Source organism: Mercenaria mercenaria, chromosome 7 (genome assembly GCF_021730395.1).
Source record: "Mercenaria mercenaria strain notata chromosome 7, MADL_Memer_1, whole genome shotgun sequence".
Taxonomy (NCBI): domain Eukaryota; kingdom Metazoa; phylum Mollusca; class Bivalvia; order Venerida; family Veneridae; genus Mercenaria; species Mercenaria mercenaria.
Genome location: NC_069367.1, coordinates 3,005,185 through 3,026,585, shown reverse-complemented (window position 1 = coordinate 3,026,585; position 21,401 = coordinate 3,005,185).

Below are 21,401 nucleotides of genomic sequence, written 5' to 3'. Positions count from 1 at the left end.
ATAACATTTTTTATGCAAATATATTATCTATAATTAGCTCTCACTCGGTTCCGATGCAATTTCGGGTAGTCACCATTATTCAAGCAGTACAGCGAATTCAACAATTTATTACCACTATGGACCCATGTTTAAAATATTAAAGACAACATTAAGTTTATCATTTTAGTTCATCAGTCTAGATTTCCAATAAACAGACCTACCTATCCTATTTTTAGCATGTAATCGGTCAAAGTATACATGTATTAGTTATTGTTTATAAATAATGACAACTGCTGAGAGTTTTTGAAATTATCTTATTTTTTATTCCTTTTCGTATGCAATTTACATACAACTTTGCTGTATCAATATATTTACAATCATATAATCTTTGTTTTAGTATTTATTTATAGTAAATGTGTCTGTTTCTGAAGGATAACATATATATATGTAATATTTTGTATTTAAATACATGTCTCTGTTTCTAAGGGGTTACTGCTTGTAGTTTAATAAACACACTTACTTTTGTAAGAATTCTAGGTTCAAGTTCTAGCAAGAAGCCCTATGTACATTGACAGAGCTATATATGCACATAAACATCTTCAGTTTAAGCAAAATGTACTTGTTTTATTTTCATGCATACAACCATTCATATAAATGAAAATTTCAGTTTTCTACTAAATTTTCAGATTTTATTCCTGAGTGGAAAGGGTAGTGACTCAACTGTCTATGCCATAATTAGCTATCTGCGGATGTCTTTAAATGGTTTCTTTTTTACTCGTAGAATGTGTAAATTTTGAGGACTGCTCAACCTTGGGCTAGAGGGCGTGGACTGTACCATCCAGTTCCACCATTGTTCATGACTAGGCTCAATCAAACCGAGCCTGCAAAATTTTCGTTTTTGTCGCGTTGAGCGACCTGTGGAGTTTCCACCGTTTCTCTTTTGTTACGCAATTGTTAAAAATGGGTCGACTAGTCATAGTAGTACATGTTATTTAAAACTTTTGGCTCTTGGATACAAAATCTGTCATTAATAGCAATTTATGATACATGATTTAATCATCCGTGTGCCGAACCCTTGATTTTTTAACTTCTTGAAAATTAATCTCGACCATCGTTACACCTTAATAGAGTATAAAAAATTACTGATCCATAAGATTGATTTCTTTCAATAGTTACGATGTTTGCATGTCTTATGTGTAATAGATTTTAAAATACATTTACTGTGCATTAAGAGCGAGGGATGGTATTATTTTCATTCAGGGCCATGCACCAATATATTTTACAATAGAATTTGGAAATATATAAATAATTCAAGTGCTAACAAGGTAACAGTCTTGGATGGGATTCCATCTAAATTTGTAAGGGACAGTGCCTATACTCTCACCCACATTGTTAACCTTTCTATGATATAAGAAATAAAATCTGTAAAAGATGAATGATATGAGAGAAGTAGGTAACTACCGGCTGGTGTCTGTTCTTAGTATTGTATCCAAGATATTTCAAAGATTACTTTGAGATAAAACTGAAGGCTGTCTTGACTATAAGGGACTTCTTTGCAGTTTCCAAGCTGGTTTCAGACGAGGTTTATCTACAGATATAGTGTCTTGTCTATCTGTCTGATTTTATTCGTTTAAACATGGACAAAGGTAATATTGTTGGGATGGTTCTTTAGGATCTGCAAAATTCATTGGACACTGTAAAATAAACAAGGATAAATATCAAACTGGAAAATGCCATGTTCGAAAAACACAGCCTCCCCAAATGTTTACCAAGCACGCGGACGCGCACATGACCAAAAGACACAAAGCAAAACCACAAAGACACACTCTCACACAAAACAAGGACAAAACGAACAAATAATGGAACATAGTGGAGCACCGCCTTGGAACTTGGGAGCGAAAACCGATTTATGGTGCGCACCAAATATCAGTCTTACCCCCATCATGTTCCAAACACACGGGACAGAGTAAATAAAAGCAATCCCCACCGTGAATCTCTAACACACGTATTGGAAACAAAAAGGCATGGTATGTAAAACACAAAAAAAAGCTATGAAATTGTGGATTTTTGGGTGTACATTTTGAGAAAGTTCTGTTCCCGAAATCGCACTTGAGATATATATTTTTATGTGAGAAGACAAAACTGGCTTACGGAATGTCAGTGGTTTTACCAAGGTGCTCGCCTATGCAGGAAAATGCCCGGAAGTGCAACTTGGGTCTTCCTTAACCATCAAAAGTTGGAAAGTCGTAGTTAGATCTACACTGTATCGGTATGACTCTAAATCCAACTAAAAGGCCATTACGAATAATTTGATTAGGCACTGGAGTCTTTATATATCCGCACCAAGAGATGGATTAAAATGATACATCTTTAAACAAGGTTGTGTACTTTCTCAAATATATTGTGATATCAATATGAACAGAAACTTCAAATTGCCAAAGTCTTATATGTGTGGACGGTTTCATTCTTTTCGTGTGATTTTGGCTCTTGGACTTTTTCCTTCTTTTTAAGATTGTAATGCAAAACAAAGGAATCGGACTTCGGGGTAAAGTTTGCATACATTTAACTCAGCGTCATAGTGTATTTCATAAATACATAACTTGTATTAATTAAAACATATGACGAGAACTTCGAACAGGTACATGTAATTGGTAAAATAAAAGAAAAGTCAGATTTTGTAGCATAAATGTTGTCCGAGATATTCCTTTTATCAGAAAAAAACACAAAGAAAATAGTGTTTTCTAGATTATAAGGTTTTCTCGTATATAGATATTGTGATCATATGTTAATAATTTCACGGCACTGTGCAACAGAATCACAAAATCCTCATTTCAAGAGGTAGGATCTATTGGACCTAGAAACTGATCAAGAATTGTTGTGGTACATGTATTTGTAAAATCCATATGATGGAAATAATGAAACAAAATAAATTGGTTATACAAGGTACGGTAATTTAGCGGTAAAAACCCCGTTTATGGTACTGCAAGGTATTCAATTGTTTGGTTAAACGGCTTTTTATGACTTTCATTTTGAATGGGGATTGATGCACCATTAACCGGTTTGTCGTGTTGGACTGACCTGTTGATTTCAACTTTTTTATTTCAAGGTCAAGATTTTGTTTCAGCATAGACCGTTTATATGTCTTACTCCCCTGTCTTCATTCCTCTGTTTATATGATTTACTTATTCTATGCATTTTTGTACGTAGCTTGAAAATGAACTGTTTTAAACTCTATTTGTATACATTTTTGTCGAAAATCTGAATAATTTGACGAAAAGGAGAAGAGTTACAATTATTTGAACATTTTTTATGCCGCGGTATGGAATTTGACGCACGTAAGGTCTAAACTGATAAACGGTTGTTTAATCAATCAAGATTTTGAAAACATCCATATCAGACAACTGATTGAATCCTGTGCTCATGTTCCATGTAAACATTTTAGAAATTAGTTGAAAACAAACTTGTTCATTTCTGGTTGAAATCATGGAACTTTAATACAGGGGTATATCAAATGACGCATCCTTAATTAATCCTAAATACAGTGAAATTTAGATACCATTTCTTAGTTATTTTGAAAGGAAACATGTAACGTAACTTTTATAACTGTAACATTTAAATCTAAATTTACTCTACAGTGCATTTGACAGCATTAACACTCACAAATGATGCGCAGAAACATATACCGCGCCATTTCTGATGTCATGAAATATCTGTGTGGATTTGTTTCAAAATCAGCAGTTTATAACAAATAAAATTTTTATGAAAAATAATTTTCATATCAGACTTGCGGTTTAGTGCTATTTCATATTTGTTCCTTTGAGTCAAAGGGGTCTATTTAATATCTGCTGAAGCCGGTGGTAGTGGGCGTGAGGATTGTCACACCAACAGAATAGAAAGCCGAGTCTGCTATTTCTTTATTTAGCTCAATATTATCCTTCCAAATGTTCCTTTTATAGATATATTTTAATAACTATCACAACAGCAGACATTAAAATCTGGCGGCCGAACAAAGTCACCTTGTATTTTGATCAGTTTGTTAAATTGTCTGTATCTCTTTTTCGAAATCATGAAATCAATTTAATATCTGTATAGTATGCTTAACCCGGTGCCCATCAACAACCGTCTCAAACGACTTTCCATACAAAACAATTGGGCTAACTACAATAAAAAATTACATGAATGTTTCGTTAGTGGTCCAATTTCGAAAAAAAAAAAGAATAAATAAAAAAATGCATACATGCCATGCAGAAATCTTGTTTTAATGGCAACTAAATGATAAAGTTCTAAACATACTTCTTGTCAGAACCATTTGTAGTATTTCAAAATAATTTCAAAAAGTCTGACAAATGAATAGACAACAAACACAAAACCATATATAACAACAAAGTGAACGACCTCAACTGAAAGGCCAAGGGCAAAAGCACCAATGGAAACTCAACACGCTCAATACCTCACTCTTCGTCCCCAACTTGTTTCAAAGTTTTGCCCGACAGGTGATATCTTTTACCCTTTTAAAGAACATAGAAACAAAATAAACACCATTAAGTGTAAAAACAAGACTAGAATTAAAATACCAAAGCAGATTAGATGCAGTTGACTTTTAGAACAGTTTATCCTGGAGTCGTCAATCTGTAACGTCAGGAAGCGCTGGCCTGATTTTATAAATGATAAGAATGTTTCCTTGCAACACTCTGAAAAAATTAAATTATACTGATAAGTCAAAAACACGGCAACCAAGGGAGAAGTCTACTGATGCAATGGTTAAAAGAATCGTTAAGAATGGTATTTGGCAGGATAATAAAATTATAATGGAACTAAACAAAGTAATAGCAGACTCTGCTTTTTAATTTGTTAATGAATGAAAAGCACAACAACATCATGCCCAACCAGCACCGACTAAAATATTTTTTGTTGACTCTGTCACAAAAGTGTTGAAAATATTCTAAAATCTCCAGTGAGTCAAACATATGCAGCCAGATGACATGGTCATACTATTTAAAAGATTTAAATGTTCCTTGTTTGACACTTGACCAAGAATATTCAAATCAATCTGATATGTGAATCAATCTGATATGTGTACATGATTAATGCATAGACAAATTAAATCATATAAACAGAGGAAGAAACGAACAAATGGATTTCGCGTATAAACACAGTCTAGGAAGAAAAAGTGAAAAAACACGGGTCACCCAACACAACAGACCGTAAATGGTTAATAAAAACAACTTATAGTACAGCCAGGCACACAACTTTATTTTTCTGATTTGGTAATAAGAAGACGCCGCATATGGAACTAAGTTCTCTCCATGCAATCTTAAATTATGTCACTATTTACAATATAAGACATGAAATTTGAGTGGTTATGGTCGCTGACTTCAAATCATTTGCTCATGGTTCGAACCTCACTTGGGGCGTTGAATTCTTCATGTGAGGAAGCCATCCAGCTGGTCGGTGGATCTACCCAGGTGGCCGCTCGTGATGAAGTAATGCACGGAAGGGCATCTGGGGTCTTCCACCACCATCAAAGCTGGAAAGTTGCCATATGAAGTATAATTGTGTCAAGTATCAGCCTAGACTGGTTGCCTTGGAGGTTGATATAACACCTGCCGTGGGATCGGCTGGAAATAAGTTGTTCCACATTAATTCCAGGTGTGGACTTTCTTTACATATTTCTGTCAAATATGGAAGTTTACGTTTTTAAATGCTTGACCTGTAATAAATTCTTCATCGTGACCAATCTCCTAGTCTTAGTTTTGTTTTCAATAATGAAGGATCCCCATATACTTTAATTTTGTTACTAAGCGTTCTTTGAATATGGACATTCTTACTTGTTCCTTGTCCTTGATTTTTAATGAAGCGAGTTAAGATCAAACATTTGTTAAAATCTGCTTCTGTAACAAACACTCTCACATCCCCATCCCTCCACCCAGCACCGACTTAAGCAGAATTCTATTGCAAAGATATGGAATATAATCTTTATTCCCAAAGGAACATAAAATTTAACGACACTGAAACGCTTGTCTGATATGGAAATTTCTCATAAAATCTTTCCGGGTGACTCTTGATCAAAACGTGTCTAACAAAATTCACACAAATATCACGTGACGTAAGATATGGCGCGGTATATGTTTTGGAGCATCGTTTATGAGAGCTAATGATGTTAAATGTATTGCAATATATATCATTTCGTCAATGGGTTTTTTTCACCTAGAAAACTGTGTAAGGTTTTAAACAAATGTGTACAAATAATTATAACCAAAGACATGTACATAGGCAGCATAGTTTTGTGTTTATATATTTAGATTTTCAGCTTCATGTACTTTGTCTTTATTCTAAAACTTTACAAAATCTAATTGAAACAAAGTTTTCCGCAAAGAAAGCCATATACACATGCAAGCTTTTATGTCATATTAATTACATTTAGTGTCATTTTAGATAACTTGGAAACACTTTGTTCCAGATATTGCATCTTCTTATTAACAAATCAGAAAATAATATATTCATATGTGACTTGGTGTACAACTATCAACTTTTATCTTCAAGTTTTAAAAATAAAATGTATTTCTGAAGTTTCAAAGTATTCATGCAGTATTGTTCCCTAAATTAAAGGTAATATAAAGCACTAAATTTTCTCTCAGGTTAGTTCGTAATATGTCTACTAAGATTAATTCCAATGTACTGCTATGAGATTCAGTTCAGTTATCTTTTTGTTTTAAGTTTTCCTAATTCACCCATAGCATCATGTTTAAATCTTACAGTTATGAAAATTAAACTAAATCCTTACAAGGATATTTCTTCTAAATGTCACTGTATTAAATGTTACACTTTCATATGTGTATACACCTGTATGAAAATACTGTGGCCCATCTATTCAAAGAAGATATACACACGTTTACATTCAACTAATTTCACATTTTTTTGTACATGGGTCATTAGCACAGGACTCAATTCGTTGACTGAAATGGAAGTTTTTAAAATCTTGATTGATTAAACATCAGTCTTATCAGGTTTAACCCTTATCTGCACTAAAACTCATACTACGAGATAAAAATAATAAAATGATTGTGATTCTTCTACATTTCCTCAAGTTATTTAAATTTATGACCAAAACAATGCCACTAGGTTTTGTTCTCCTGGCGCATCATTGGTATTTCTTTCTTTTACATACAAATAGCAATAAAATTAAAATTAATCATCTACTTATCAAAAACTGTTTACAGTATCCCTTGTGTCACCTTTTGCCAAAATTATTCAAATCATACTGATATGTATACATGTGTAAGGTATACACAAAATGCACAGACAAAGTAAATCATATAAACAGAGGATGAAATGACCAAAGCAGTTGGGTTTCACATATAAACGGTCTGTGGTGAAAACGTGAAAAACCACAGGGCGTCCAACACAACAGACCGCCAATAGTTAACGGTAAGGTTAACGGTACATCAAACCACAGTTTAAGCAAACTAAAAAGGTTTAAAACGTAAAAGAACAAATTTTTAAAACTACCTGTTTTCTTTGCCTACTCTTCAAGTTTTATGTCAACCAATATATATTAATTATAATTATCCAGAGTCAAAATAACTTGCAAAACAACAAGCAATTCTTTCTATCATTTCGTATAATATAATATTACCAAGGAAACATTACCTTAAATGGCAATATCACATTTTTATGTTTAAGTTTATTTAATTATTACTGGTTAATGAAAAACCATTGCACTGCCTTTAAATAAATAAAATGCACTTAATGTGAAGTTTATTACGGAAATTTGTAAGTGGTTCATACAAGTCTTCAGTGTTGTTATATTTTCTGGTCCTTCGGGATCATTGATTTCAACTCATTTAGATTTGAAGATTGAATACTGCTTAAGCCGGTGCTAGGGGGCGTGGGCAGTGTTGCATTTTACATTACTACTCATGAACAGACTCAATCAAACCGAGTCTGCAATTTTCACTGTTTGCCTTGTTTTCGGTGCTTCCGAGGGATCTACTTACCAGACTTTATTCATGTAAACGTATATCTCGTGGAATGGGTTTAGACGCACATAAGGATAAATTGCTTAGATTTTTGTTTAATTAATAAAACTTTTAATGATTCTTGTGACTCTTCCATTTCAGACAACTTTCTAAGTTCTGGGCATATGTTTCATGTAAAAAGAAGAAATAATTTTCATGAAACGTGTGTATTTCTTTTATTAAATGCATGAGTCCCATAACGTATTTTAAGTAACAGTTGCTTGTTTCAGTCAGCGTCTTGAAAGTTTCAGAAAAAAACTGGCTGAAATAAGTAAAAAGAAAGAATGTAAAATTAGTGTACTTTCGTAAGTTTCTTTTTTTTCATATTTTTTACCAAACATTCTTTACAAGCAGTAAACACCTCTTTTAACAAATGGTGAAGATTGTAGGCCTAAGTGTGCAGTTAATTTGACAGCATAGGCAATAATACATGATGCGCTAAAACATCGTGCCATTTCTGATGTCACGAAGATACTTTTTTTTAGGATTTATATTGTTGTAAAACACTAAAACTGTAATATAGTTTCCTATCTTTTTTTCAGACATGAACACAATATAAATATACAACCCAATATTTCGACATGTTGTGTTAATTTGCTTTTTTTTTCAATATTTTTATTAGAATCTCTTTCAAGTATCAGCCTAGGATTGATGTTGGGATGTAAATATATCACCTGCCATTGGCTCGGCTGGGAAATAAGTTGTTCATCCATTCCAGGTTGGGGCTTCATAGACTACCCACGTTAAATAAGAATGTTCACCTATTTAAAATTCTTGACCTGTTATAAACTCTACATCTTGAGAAATTCTGAGAAATCCCTTTACACTTCTATTTTGTAATGTTGCGTTCTTTGAATATGGACATTCTTATTGGATCCTTTTGCATGTTATTTCATAGAGCAAGATAAGATCAAAATATTTTGTTCACAAAATGATATTTTTAACTAATTTTGATGCTGCTCTAGTAGACTATTTTTTTAAATGATTTGAAATTGTCTTTGAACTGTGAACAATTATTCCCAACAATAATAAAAATATCCATTTTGTCATTCCTGATATTTTGTACACATACAACCTTACTTTTTTCTAATTTCAGTAGTTTGATCTCATGCATTCAGTCTCTGCATTTGAACTTCTCGTTGGTATATTTACAATGAAATGAGAAACCTTAATGAATTTCATTTTTCATAAATAAGAGGCCCATAACTTCATCCTAACATCATTGACAGGTGCTTAAGAATTTTAAATCTTTTCTAAAGCTAGTCGTAAACAGAGTAAAAATATTTACTCCATAGGACTGACGATGTTTATCAATAATAATTCATTTGCGTTATTACTAAGATTCTTTTTAAAAAACCCTTGCTTCCAAATTTCTTTTGCATAAAATGCAATGTACATGTTCAGTGACTCTTACGTTAACTCAACGTCACCCGTCTGTATTTTTTTCCGTTATAGCTTCTGTTTGGTGTGGAACTACTTTGCAAATGCAAGGCTCTAAGGAGGTTATTTTGATGCTATGTGCTTCCGAGAAAACTACCCTTACCTATCATCTTTTGTCCTTTCTTACGGGTTCGCAATTATATTATCATAATCGCTCACATAAATTGAGGTTTTTGTGACTTTTTTGTGACGTAACGGAGTTAAATATCCTCCATAGACTAGAGAATGTTCAAATATAGATCTAGTTATCTGTTTATAAGACATATTAAATTCCCAGAGAAGGTTTTACAGCCGGAAATCGAAAAGTAACGTCTTTACAAAACCAGTTAAGTATGAGTTTTGTTTAAGGTAAATGAAGCAATATAAACAAAATCATCCAAAAACCATGGTGTCAAATAATAAATTAACACAGTCAAAATCAAATGCCACACTTATATTATTTCGTATAACAATACAACAAGGAAACATTTCCCTTTTATTTCAAATTTGTATGGGTTTTTATCTAGAAATTATTGTTATATTAAAGATTCTGCTCTGTCTTTACATCAATAAAAGGCACTGAATGATAAGTTGTTTATGGAAATCTGTATGTGGCTATTACAAACCTTAATGTAAATGTCTATCTGTGTATCGAGGTATGACGCACATAACTTGCTAGGACGTAACAAAAGATAATGCCAAATTAGAGTGCTGATAAATATAAACAAGTTTTAGATTTTTATCATTCGTACCCATTTGTTTATCAACCTTTGTCTTTTTCTAGCAGTAAACAACCTTTTTAACCAAAGTGAAAATACACTATCTAATATTTCTTACATTAACCAAACATACATTTACAAACACCTTTTATGTTAATTTGCCCTGTTTTGTTATTTTGATTTTTTATTAGATCTTCTTTCAAGTATCTGCCTGGACTGGATGGCGGGGAGGTAAATATAACACCTGCCATGAACTCGGCTGGAAATAAGTTATTCCATTCATTCCAGGTGCGAACTTCCGTCAAATTTCCACGATAAAAAAGACACATTTCCTTTCTTAATTGCTATACCTGTAAAAAATATTCTTCGATATCAAATCTCTTAGTCTCAGTTTTTTCAATGCTGGAGAAACCCTATACACTTCGATATTCTTCTTGATTTTGATAAAGCAAGTTAAGATCAAACATTTTGCATACAAAATGCTTTTATCAACTTATTTTGTCACTGCTAAAGTAATTTACTTGTTAAAATGATTGGCAATTTTTTTTGAGCCGTGAACACTTTCTCAAAACAAAAATGAAGAGATTCATGTTGTCATTTCAAGTCTTTCTTGTTTCTACTGCATTTTTCTTATTTTTTCTTATTGTTTACTTTTTAATGCATGACTGTGTGGCTATGTTGTTGTTGCTGTTGTCTTGGCGTGCTGGGGGTTCGTTTTGAGGAGGCTGCGCTTTTGGTGCGTGGCATTCCCTGTTTGATATTTTTCTTTGTTTTTTTTTTTGAAGTTTCCTCCGTTGACTTGTCGGAGCACCCAAGAGAATCTCTTGGTAAGTATCGAAGGCAGGCAGAAATCCTTTCCAAAAAATTAAGATGAACCCTGAGTAGATGAATCGAAGACCACCACAGAATAATATATTCAATCCAAGAATGAAGACACTTTTTATCCAGGAATTACCTTATGGTTGCTTTTAACTTTATTTTATTAAATCTTAATACATTCGCAACTTCTAACTAAATTCAAGTTAAGATGAAATTCACTATAATTCATAGATACTTTAAGTATATTACAATGATATTAATATTTTTACTGTATACGGTAGATATACATGATTCACTATTATTCATAAGTGCCTTACTATAGTATATTTCACTGATATTAAAATTTTATAATATACACTGAGCATATACACATGTGCCTCCCAAAGTTTATTCTCTGTTATCATCTGTATGTACGCTATATGGGGCCTATTTACACGGGTATTTAACTGTCCGATACACATATCACTTTATTACATAACTCCCTCAAGCAATTTTGATCTTAGAACATGTAGATCAAATAGGAATTTTCTCGAATAAAGTTCTAAATACTCTATGCTAGAGTCTTTGACTGGTATCACTTTGAAAATCTGGTTGAGAGCAATCTAATACCATTTGTGTAAATAAATTTGGAGTCAATGTTTGTATGATGTGAACTGATTGATAAAGAATGCTAGCAGTTCTTGATATAAATTGATTTCTAATTATTGTGTATTTTTCACAAGTTGCGATTATGTGTTCACGAGTTTCTGGATGTTTGTTACATACACCACATGTTGGATCAACCCGGAACTGATTAAATTTTGCTCTGTTTGCCTGTAGAGTGTATGTATCTGTTAAAAAATTAACTTTCAACTCTGCTTGGAATAGCTGCGGTATTTCATCATCGAGCGACTCTAATTGTTGTTTTATTGCAGGTAAAGGTTATAACTGTCTTGATAATTTTTGTTTTTGACTTTCTATTCCTTCTGTAATTGGTTTATAAATTAACTATACATTTCTCTGTTGGCAGCTTTTTATTATTTTTTCTCTCATTATTTCATCTCTAAGAGCTCTTACCTTTTTTTCTTTTTCTTATTTCATTACGTTTTGATTACGTTTATATAATAATGTAAGATAATGTAAGATAATGTAATATTATTATATAATATTGAAATTCCAAATAATGATACAAAAAGTAATAAATCTAATAAATTTAAGCAATTTTATCCTTTTATGCCAGATTCATGTTTTAAAATGTTAATAGATGGATCTTCTTGATCAAGAAAAACACATACACTAATGCATATACTTCGAAAACCTCATATATTATGATAAATTATACTTTTATGCTAAAACCTAGAACAATCTAAATATCAGGATTTAATGAATCTCTTAAATATAATTGCAGAAAAAATAAAATAGATCCAACATTTTATACGTGAAGAAAAATTGTTCTAAACAAAATTACAAAATACTTTATTCAAGGACGTCACAAAAACTGTACTGTAATTTATCTAAGTCAGTCTTACTATAAAGCACTTAAGGACATCCGTATTAACTGTTCACACTATATTTTATTTGAAAGTCCAGGTAAAAGAGAAAATGATATGATTTGTAATCAATACAATATAAATCGTGATTCTTTTGCTAAGCAACAAAACAAAAATATGAGTTCTTATATTTTGACAAACCAAGGAAGTTTTTGAGAAAAAACTTTACGGGAATTATATAGATGGGAGATTTTTATGATGTAAAAGAAATTAATCAACCCGACAGTATAAGTGAAGTTAAATTTGATATTGATTTAAGCGATTATGCAACAAGAAAACAAACTAAAACAAGAGCTGTCTCCATAGGATGACACATGCCCCCGATGGCACTTTGAATGAATAGTTATGGCCGATGTTAGAGTTTAGGACCTTTGACCTACGAACCTGGATCTTGCGCGCGACACGTCGTCTTACTGTGGTACACATTCATGCCCAATAATTTTAAAATCCATGCACGAATGACAAAGATATGGACCGGACACGCCCATCAATGCACTATCATGAAATATGACATTTAACGTCTAAGTGTGACCTTGACCTTTGAGCTACGGACCTGGGTCTTGCGCGCGACACGTCGTCTTACTGTGGTACACATTCATGCCAAGTTATTTGAAAATCCATCCATGGATGACAAAGATATGGACCGGACACGAATGCACTATCATGAAAAATGACCTTTAACGTCTAAGTGTGACCTTGACCTTTGAGCTACGGACCTGGGTCTTGCGCGCGACACGTCGCCTTACTGTGGTACACATTCATGCCAAGTTATTTGAAAATCCATCCATCGATGACAAAGATATGGTCCGGACACGAATGCAGTATCATGAAAAATGACCTTTAACGTCTAAGTGTGACCTTGACCTTTGAGCTACGGACCTGGGTCTTGCGCGCGACACGTCGTCTTACTGTGGTACACATTCATGCCAAGTTATTTGAAAATCCATCCATGGATGACAAAGATATGGACCGGACACGAATGCACTATCATGAAAAATGACCTTTAACGTCTAAGTGTGACCTTGACCTTTGAGCTACGGACCTGGGTCTTGCGCGCGACACGTCGCCTTACTGTGGTACACATTCATGCCAAGTTATTTGAAAATCCATCCATCGATGACAAAGATATGGTCCGGACACGAATGCAGTATCATGAAAAATGACCTTTAACGTCTAAGTGTGACCTTGACCTTTGAGCTACGGACCTGGGTCTTGCGCGCGACACGTCGTCTTACTGTGGTACACATTCATGCCAAGTTATTTGAAAATCCATCCATTGATGACAAAGATATGGACCGGACACGAAAATTGCGAACAGACAGACCGACAGACCGACAGACGGTTCAAAAACTATATGCCTCCCTTCGGGGGCATAAAAATAAAAAGGGCATGGACCCATATCTTCTTAAAAATAAGGAACTTGATAACACAATCAACAGAGCATTAGATATGGGAGGTAATGAAATTATCAACCTAGGAAATCCAGATAAACCCAATGATGCAGTTTCAGAACGGTTTGTGTTTACAGACGTTCAAAGTGTAATAGAAGACTATAATCTTAAAGACATCAAAAGTATAAAACAGACATTAGAAGAAGAAGTAAAGAATACTGAAGAATTAACAAAAGATTTTAAAAACAATTCATTATCAATAATTCAATTACTAGGTAAACTTGAAGAAGAAATGAAAGCTATGGTTGATTATATTAAAGAACTTGAAGAAAATTCTGATTTGACAGATATTCAGATGAAAGAAGTATTACGGGTTAATTTTGAAATGTTATTCAATCAAGTTCAGGAATTAAAAGACAGTATGATTAAACATGAAGAAATAAAAGACAAGATTATTAATATGTATCAGTTAGAAATCAGGACAGAAATTAATAAACTAAATACTGAAATGATATAAAAGAATCAAGATTTGTTCAACACATTTTCAAATAAACTTGCATAATATAAATCGAAAAGGCTGTTTCACAAAGAGGTGATGACCATGACACAGCATTAGATAACCTTAGAAGAAACTTAAATTCTAACATAGAAAATTGTAAGAAACACATTCGGATCTAGTACTGTCAACACACGTCACAATTTAAAGTATGCGGAATTAGGTACACTAACAGAAATATTACCAAAAGATATAGCGCAGCTTAATAATAAAATTTAAAAGATAGAAAATAAAATAATTTGACTTCAATCAATTAAATAAGGAGAATTAATTACTGCTAATTCTAAAGCAATTTCCACTAACGCTGAATAAATTACAAAAGTAAAAAATGTGTTTCTAAAACAAGAAACACAATTAGCTAGAACAAAAAATAATGTTGACAATTTATCTGCTTCTGAAGTTGCTACAACAAAACGAGTTAATGATTTAGCTGAAGTAATTCTTGAACATGAAAATAAATATAAAACAATAAAAGAAGAACTAGAAAAAGTATGTCATGAAGTATTTCTTTTCGAATCCTACAATAACAGACTTCAATAAGTAAAAAGTCATGCGGGTAGCGTATATGATATTAAAGACGAACAATTACAACAAACTTTATTAACCACACTTTTTCTTGCATTACTTGGAATACGAGCTAGTAAGGTTATAGATTATAAAAATTTTATCAAAACAAATCATGAATATATCGTTTCAGGATTTAAAGATATTGTATTGCTAGTCCGACAAGATGGGGATTATATAATTGAAGTCAATATTATCATCAAAGATTTCCTTATATCTTATTTTAATACTATTTATTTCAGTTGGTGGCGTGGGCCTGATGATTTGAGTCAAATAAATGGAACTGAGCGTATAGAGAAGGGTTTAACCATTATTTTTTTTCTTTTTTTTTTTTTTTTTTTTCATATTTAACGTCGCACCGACACATGATTGGTCATATGGCGACTTTACAGCTTTAACGGTGGAGGAAGACCCCAGGTGCCCCTACGTGCATTATTTCATCACGAGCGGGCACCTGGGTAGAACCGCCGACCTTCCGTTAGCCAGCTGGATGGCTTCCTCACATGAACAATTCAACGCCCCGAGTGAAGTTCGAACCCACATCGATGCGGAGCAAGTGATTTGAAGTCAGCGACCTTAACCACTCGGAATGATGTTTCGTATTGATTCGGAATGGCCAAGTAGTGATGAAGAATATCAAATTTTTATAGATGCTGGAAGTTATGTAAGATTTTATCAGGTCATTTAATAAACTTATTTTTTTATATAATTTGAATTTTCAATAATATAAATGAAAAAGTAAGTAAAATAGAAAGACAAATAGTAAGAAAACCTCCTTTGCTTTTAACATCCGCAACAGAAGATGTTGTTGGATTATTTCAATGAAAGTTGGTAATGCTAGTCCTGGTTTAGTTCGAAATGGTAATAATGTAACAATTAAACAAAATTGCATCTTGATTAGTCTTATAGATGCAATTAAATTAGATAAAGGAAAAGCTAAATTAGAATTAAAAAACAAAGAAAATAAAATTCTTCAAAGTTACAGTGTAAAAAATAACAGAAAAAATGCATCTATTTCTATTAATTATGCTGATCAATTTAAAATAAATTCAGCTATTTATTTAGATGGTTTAAACGTTAAGAATATTCAATTAACAATTTATGGTTCTATATAGTCAGGCTGAGTGTGAAGCTCCATAAGCTAATGTATTAATAACATTAGGTGTAATATATCTTTTATCGTCGTAACATGATAGAGATGATTTATTAATAACATAACTAATAAGATTATGTTTATCTGAACGAATAACTTTAAAGGTGTGATTACTTTAGGTTGAATTAAACAAAGTATCTTTGTAATTTTCATTTACTATTGTTTCCTTTACAACATGCTTTTTAATTATTTTGCATTTTTTAATATTATTTTCGTTTTCTAATAAATATGAATACATTTTACTTCTTAGTCCAACAAATTCAACAATGGGAATTCCGGCAGTTTCATCTTTGAATTTTCCAATTACTTTTTTTGTAATCAAAATAAAACTTTGAATTACTATCATAATCACTATTATCAAATAAATCTTTGTCCTTATAAAAATCCTTATAAGCATCTTTGGCTTTTATTTCATAACACAAACTATCAGTGTCAGTAAATAATAATTTACAATTATCTTTAAACTTTTCTTTATGAAATTATAATGGAAATCATACATTAAATATTTTGATAATTCTAGAATGCAGATTCCAACATAACAAGGTCTGCAAACTTTCTTTTATGCTATGAATACCAAACAAATTCTTATTAAACATTGTTGAACTAACAAATGAAGGTTTTGCTATATACTTTAATAAAAGATTTTCATCATGAGTTAATTTAATATTGATTCTTTTGCGTAAATTTTCTAATGTCTTACCAAATACAAAGTTGTTCATTAACTTTAAAAAGTGTCTTTCAAAATAATTCTTTGCTTTAGATCTTTTTTGAGTATTAAAATTGATATACATTTTTTACCAAGGACTTTCATCAAAAGTTAATATTCTATGCATTGTTGTTACTTTTAACCCTAATTGTGTAACTATAAAATTCAAGAGTTTTAAAATGAACAACATAGTTTTGTTTTTTCATAAATGTTGAAACTATTTTTTTACATTACTTCTTCCTATTTCAAATTCTTCTTTAATATTTTACTATGATTTGAAAGCCATTGATCTGGTATTTTATTTTTTCAGGAGCTAAGTGATAATCATTATGGATTTTATGTAATTATTTTGGATAATCAAGATCACAATGTTTTTCAGAAATAAATTTAAAGTTTCCAGAGGGCAAAGGTCGACACGTATAGATTATTGGCGTCGAGGTACATAATGTATGTAGATTCTAATTCAGGATCATAGTTTTTTATATATTTATTGTTTGCTTTGCTGTAACAATTAGCTATATAACTTATTTCTCCTCTCAGACCCTTTTCAATAAAAAGATATATATCAATATTAGTTATTAACTCCAGGTTAATTCCAGTAATTTTTAACATTGCATCCCAAGCTAAACAATGACTACTAAAGTAATGACAAGGGTCAAGTTTATAATATTCCAAACACATTTTTCCTATTTGTTGCATAATAAAATGACTATCATCACCTTCTAAATTATGAAAAATAACAGGAATTTTGTGTGTTAGTCTAAATAAATATTACATTCTTGATGAGCACTTCCTCTAAATTTTCCTGTTGTATGACAGTGGTTTCTTACTTTAGTTTCATTTTCTTCATATTCTTTTCCAAACATATGACAAAACTTTTGTTTTTTAAATTCCCTTTCATCGTTTTTAGACATTTTCAAATCTGTGTTAAAGTTTTCATTAAACACTTTTTTACAATGTTCTTCCTCCTTAAGCATTTTCTAAATAAACATATAAACTGCATTAAGACCACTGTAAACTTGTGTTGGTTTAGTATAGTGAGAATCATAACAACAAACAACTTTATAACCGTAACTACAGTCTATATGATTTTGAATGGTTCAGTAAATGAAGATTCAGGTGATGGTAAAGCAGTTGAAACTTTCTTAGTTATTGATTTAAAATCAGCATAAATTACAAAAGGTGCCATTAATTGTTCCTGATAATTTTTGAAATATATTTTACTTCCCCCTTTTGGCATTTTTTACAGCTTGAACGTCATTAATAGCTAACCAATTTAGAATATGTTCATTTAATATTCTTTTTTGTGAAAACGTTTGTAAACATGATTTACAAAAATGTTTTTATGTTGATCTTTGGTTTTGTTATACTTTAATCTACTAAAGCCTTTTATCCAAACATAATGTGTTTCTTTTTATTATTACTAATTAATAACACGTCACAGTGTTCTTCATATTGATATTTTGATACGTACAATGGATAAACATGATTATCTTCATAATCAAATATTTCAAATTTGATTTTATTCTGAGTTTCTATTTTAGGTATTTGATTTAATGTTACAGGATTTTTTTTTCTTTATAATTGAGTTTTCCTATATGCTTTTTGGAATTTGAAACTCTTTCAGAATGATTTGTTACAGGAAATTTGTAAGCTAAATGACATCATCTAAAACATTCATTATCATCGTTCTTTATATTTATTAATCCTTTCATTGGATGTTTTAATTGTTTTGATAATTCTAAATAACTAGAAGCAGCTAGTGGTGTATATTTATATCTATGAATATAATGAGCATCAACTGACTCTATTCTCCCCTCCGCTTCCTTCTGAAATCCAATTTCCAGTCCTATTTATTAATTCATCAAAGGCTTTACGTAAAGTGTTTATTATTTCGTGTGTGTTAATAATAATTAAAGTCTTTGATTGAAAATAAGCTGATTTATATATTGTATCTGTTTTACTCATTTTCGCAAAAGTTAATTTTAAAACAACATTTACTTTTATACCTTTTAAAGTTTTAAGTTCAGATTTAAGAATATAAAATGAGCCTTCTATAGTTAAATTTAATTGGTTTTTTTGATCTTGTCTATATGTAATAGTTATTGTTCGAGAAATAGGTCTGTATTGTGTTTATAGCGAGGTTTTCAAATCTCCTCACAGGTCTGTAAACAAAATGCAGACCTATTCCGAGAATGATAACTGACTTACCTACATGCTTCTTTGTTTTACATAGTCCAGACTGGTCTCGGATTTGAAGAACGTTTGTATGATAAAATCAAATACTTAGAAGAAAGAACAAGACAATATATGTCACAATTTATTTGATACTATTAAAATAACAAATGCCCAACTTGATACGAACCTGTAAATATATTTGTCAACAATTAGGACATGACATTTTGCATTGCATGAAAAATCCGTGCATATTTAGGAAATAGCCTCTCTTTGGGATCATCAATGTGTGTCTAGTCAATAGTCAATTAGTCAGAATTTTCCAAAAAAAAGTTTATTTAGCTCTTAATTTGATTTTAACTTGCCGTATAAAATACTGATATATATTATTACATTATTACAAGAAATGAGTGTCATGATATACCATGATTTTGCACAATGAACTGTGCTAACCTGCGCGCACAACATCGAGAAAATATAGAAATCTTCAGTTTTCGTGACAATGAGTACAACTAATTAAGAAGATTGTAGTTAGAGGCCTCTGTTTTGATTGACATGGCAACGTTTTGGGTAAACATTATAAAGTTTAATGTCGTTTTGGTTTTCCACACCTGATTCACGTGAAGAAGTTGTCATACACTTGTAAATGTCAAAGTACAGAATCAATGAAACCTTGTACAGTGCAAAATATCTAATACAGTGTAACTAAAGTTGTTTAAAAGAAAATTGTTATTGTTTATATAATGTTATGGAGACAAGAAAGATAACTCATGCGCACCGCAACTAGTAGACACATGTCGATAGTTCTTTTATGTAAAAAAATATGACGTAGTGTGTACAGTCTTTGTGACGCAATGGGTACGTACGACGGCTGAAATGAAATTCTATGCCTGGTGTCAGTGGTATGCGAGATCGGTTCCCAACAAATCCAAACTTTTTGTCTGGCAAAAACGACAGAAAGTACTATTCTTTGATGATTGCAAACCATATTTAGATATTATATTTTTAGCAGCGAGTTAAAATATTTTAAAATATTTAACCGCGTTATTTCTATATTAGTCAATTATTCTTTTACTGTATGTCTGTGATAAAGTTATAAACATGTGTTTATCAATTTTAAAATCCTCTGTTTCATCGTCGTATGAAGTTTCATAACTAAATGTATGTTTAGTCAATTAATGTCACTGACATGTCATTTCCGGGGTGAAATATTTTATTTTATGAATAAAAGATAAAATCCCTATAGATTCTATAACCAATTTTAAAACAAAATAGCTAAGTTATATTTGTGTTTAAAGAATATCTAAATATCGAAAGATGCGTCAAAGTATTGTTTTTGATAATTTATTGTAGGTTGATTGTGACTTGTTTTGTTTAGCGTTTTAACGCCGTTTTTCAACAGTAACGGACAATAAACTTAACCAGAGTTCCTGGATTCCGTATCAGTAAAAACCTGTTGTCCGCAAGTTATTGTCAACTTCCCCACATAATTTTGAGATGGAGGACGAATGATTATAGTCACAAAACCCCTAATCAAATAGTCACGGAGAAGAAAAACCTTGCCCGGTGATCGCACTCGCAATCCTGCGATCCGCAAATCTGCAGTGTCCTTATTGAGCTTGTGAATCAAGTTCTACAACTTACATAAATCAATTTTGACATTTCATTCCTGATGAATCCATCATCAGGGTAGGAGCAGAGAACCTTCCTTTTAAATGGCAAGCATCAAAGCAAGGGAGCTACTGGTAATATTTCTCACATCTTTGGTATGGGGCCGGAGATCAAACCCAATACCACCCCTACTCACACCCCGTATCGAAGCGGGCCTAAACTAGCTAGGCACTCTGCACTGTTAATGAATCTGCTTTTAAAATTAAGGCACATATGCAGGTGTTACGTTTTCTCTCTCTCTCTCTCTCTCTCTCTCTCTCTCTCTCTCTCTCTCTCTTCTAGAATAACTGTAATGATTTTTAAAAAACAGAGGAATGTATATACCTGTAGTTTAGGTATCACAGAGGGGGACATGAATGTTTTTGTCTTACTTAAACGGGCGCACGTATTAGTTACTTCGTGTGCACGTAATATCTATTACTTCCGCACGTAATAAGAATTACGTTACGTGCGCACGTATAAGTATTAAACATCTGCGCACGTATTAGTATAAAATTACCTCTGCGCACATATCGTCACCTCAATGCAACAAATTCTTATCTTATTATAAATTTATATAGAGATACGACTTTGTTGCGTTGAGGTGACGATATAAGGGTTATCTGCTTCTTAATATGCAAACATGACCTATTGTTATTTTGTAAACAACTTATACCTACCGCTCTAATGAATTCATTGTTTAATACCATTAGAATAAAATTA